General features: G+C 54.9%; 1 long non-coding RNA gene across 1 annotated transcript; it reads right to left on the bottom strand.

The window, feature by feature from the left end:
* Positions 1 to 1,661: 1,661 nt before the first annotated feature.
* Positions 1,662 to 3,118, bottom strand: LOC118609959. Its single transcript, XR_004953527.1, has 3 exons — positions 2,964 to 3,118; positions 2,514 to 2,714; positions 1,662 to 2,255 (listed from the first exon to the last, which is right to left on the bottom strand). It is a non-coding gene; the product is annotated as an uncharacterized LOC118609959 (long non-coding RNA).
* Positions 3,119 to 3,383: the final 265 nt, after the last annotated feature.

The following is a 3,383-nucleotide window of genomic DNA, read 5'->3' as shown; positions in this document are numbered from 1 at the left end:
ACCTGTGAGTATGCTACCTTATATGGCAAAAGGGACTTTGAGATGTGATTACGGTCAGGGTCTTGAGATGGGGAGATCAGCCTGAATTACTTTGCATTATCCAGGTAAACTCGATGTACAGAATCACAAAGGTTTTATAAGAGAAAGAGGGAGTCAGGAGAGTCGGAGATTGGAAGACGCTGTGCTTCAAAGATGGAAGAAAGGACCATGAGCCATGAATGCAGGTGGGCCCTAGAATCCGGAAGAGGCAAGGAAACTGACTCCCCCAGGCTCCAGAAGCGAGGCAGCTCTGCCACACCTTGATTTTCACCTCCAGAACCGCGGTAGCTTTATGTTGTTTTAAGCCACTAAGTTTGTATTAATCCGTTGGAGCAGTAACGGGAAACTAATGCAATTTTGAATTATGGACTAGCCACGAGTTTAAGCCCTGAACTTGCTTAATTCTTGTTTCCTTTACCTTAAACTATGCATTCGTACTAAAGATGGGTCAAGGAACGCTCCCAGTTTTGAATTCTGGTTGAATTCAGAACAAAAAGCAATTGATGAAAAGGGTCTTCGGAAGCGAATTCCGACCCCCTCCCTCGGCGTTCCCTGCACTCGGGCGCTTTGCGTGATGCGTGGTGAGGAAAACGTTAGGGGAGCCGGAGGACGGCGATGGCCCTGCCCCGGCCTACCCGCCTAGCGCTCGCACCGTCCGGGGGCACCCCCTCCAACAGAAGCAGGACCCCCCCCCAAGGGACCTCAGCCTGACCCCAGCCTCCCAAACGGTCCCACCTCCAGCGACGCTGCGGGTCCGCGGAGGGGAGCGTCCGGGAGAGATGCCGTTTAGCCAACGCCTGTGCCATGGGCGCAGTCGCAAACCCCTCCGACGGGGAAAGCAGCTCACATGTGCTGGCTCCATCTGCTAAATCATTAAAACCGAGGCTTGGCAGAGTCCGCAGAAAAACACATTTGTTGTCTCCATAAAGAGGAAGAGTAAACTTTCCTGTCGTCCTCCTAAGTTTTGCAATGAATGTGCACAGACAGCGTCCTGCAGCAAGGCAGGAAACCGTTACACAAACTCAGAGGCCGGAATTCAGGCTCTCGTTATATTGTATGTTAAATTATAGTTCGCCCGCGCTGGGGGCTTAAGCGCCACTTCCCAATGATGAGACGCAGCACGCCCAAGCTCACAGCGATGTGTGAGGCTCGGCAATCAGCCCCTCATGCTCACACACGTCTAGGGGGTCACCAACATGACGGGCTCCTGGATGGTCATTCAGAGAAAACGGACTGTCCTGGGAGCGGCCAGAGGGGCGTGATGCTCACAGTCTTGGAGTCACCACCAGGAAAAGGGAATGAATGAGTCTATGAAATCTGACAAACCGGGGTGTCCCGGCTTCTGAATCCAGAGAAACGCCTTTCTTTTCACCATTTTCACGCGTGTCAGAGAATCTGTCCCAGGTTTAAGGTTTCGCGTACTAATTGCACAGCCCTCAGCCCTCCTTCGAAAGCCGGTGCCAATGTCTCTGAGACGTACTGGAGCACGTGGGCCGAATTCTGCTCGACGCCGGGTTCTGTACACCTGTTGAGCTAAAGGTTTCGCATCCATTTTAATGGATGGAGAACAATCAAAAAAAGAATGCCATTTTGTGGCGTGCGGAAATTAAATGAAACTCCAGTTTCAGCGTCCGCAAATAAAGTTTTATTGGAACCCCCGCTCGCCTGCGCACCGTGTACGCCTCGCGCCGGAGCAGCCGAGCTGAGTACAGGGCAGGGGAGACGTATGAGCCACGAAGCTGAAAGTATTCACGGCGCGCCCCTTCCAGGAAGCTTGCCGGCCCTCGCCCAAGGCGACACACCCGTTCCGCTCCAGGTCTTGGCCTCATCCCGCAGGTGACGTTGAGACACGCGACACCTGACGACCTGCTGGTTGGGCTGCGAGGAGCAACGGGCAAGATGGACGTGGGATGCGTTCAGGGGCACCTCGGCCAAAGACAACACCAGGAGGGCTGGCGACGTGGATTCGTGAGACGGACCCCGGCACTGGAGCCGTGTTCGAGACCCAGCTTTGCCACGCTCAGGCCGTGTGACTTTGGACTGGCGACTGACCTCACTAAGTTGCCTGCTGTAAGTTGGGGTACCGGTCCCTTTCGAACCAGGTTGCCATGACAGGTGCAGCCAACGGCACCCCCCGCCACCCCTGCAAAGGACCAGATGCTCCCCTGGTGAGTGAAATCTGTTGGCTCCTTCCTTTCGAAGTTGGTCTTTGTGGTCTGTCAAAAAGAAAACGTACCCAGAGAGAAAAAAAAATCTTTCTGTGACATGCAAACTATCATGAGCTTCCGGCTTCCGCACCAAGACATAAAGAGCTTGCGAGTCGCCAGTCCCAGCCCAGCCCAACAGCAGAGATGAACAAACTGAAAATCAATAACTTTTCTGGGACCCGGCAGAGATCCGAGTTTGCAAGACAAACTGCCCCTCGGACGCCGGAAAGACCGATGCGCCCAGAGACCCGGCTGAGCCGCGCTCACCTAGAGCTGGAGCCACGGCTCCGAGAAAGAGCGAAACGCTGATTTCCATGAATCGCCAAAGGAAGCGCGGGAACTAGCTGAGAGAGAAACTCCCGGGGGCCGCGGGCTTGCGGAAGGGGGCGGCCACATGTCATGAGCTTGCTTTTCAGGAACTCCGCCAGATTCTGCCTGGGAAGAGCCCAGGGAGATTCCCCCCTGGCTCTGGCAAGGGAGGAGAAAAGAGTAATCCTTGTGAAATACGTTCAGAAGCTTCCCCTGCTCTGTGGGAAAAGCCTCCCTCGGAGCCTGAGCTGAGCTGGGGGAGGGGCGCCGCTCTCAGCCCGCCCGCCCGTCGCACCTGAGGACGGCGTGATGGGTGAGAAGCACTTGCGAAGGTCGCAGACCAGACGCGCGGCCCCTGCGAGATTTACCCCGAAGGTTCTAGAACACTCCTCGTCCGTCACTCCTTACCGGTACTCCACCAGGGCTCCGGCATAATAGCTGGATTCCAGCTCAAGCCCTGAAACACGCGGTCTCTCTAAGGAAGAGGATTTAGAAACGTTCAAAACCAAGGGGGGATTAAAACACAGGGACATGAGAGGAATTTAAAACCTCCAGCTCCTACGGCTACAGCCAGCACGAAGCACAGCCCGGCTCTGCGCCAGGCTGACGTAAATCCCATCTACTTGATACGACATGCCTGGCCTGCGACGAAGCGCGACGAGGCATGCCGAGAGGGAAAAGACACAGGAAGCGAGCGCCAGAATGAGACGCGGGTACGACCCCGATGTCGGAGTCATCAGACAGGGAGTTTTAAGTAATTATGATCAGTATAGTAAGGACTTTAATGGAACAAAGTAGCCGACATGCAATACAGGTGGGTAAGGTGAC

This window comes from Rousettus aegyptiacus, unplaced genomic scaffold (assembly GCF_014176215.1).
Source record: "Rousettus aegyptiacus isolate mRouAeg1 unplaced genomic scaffold, mRouAeg1.p scaffold_m13_p_12, whole genome shotgun sequence".
In the NCBI taxonomy this organism is placed as follows: domain Eukaryota; kingdom Metazoa; phylum Chordata; class Mammalia; order Chiroptera; family Pteropodidae; genus Rousettus; species Rousettus aegyptiacus.
This window is presented reverse-complemented; position numbering and strand designations above follow the sequence as displayed.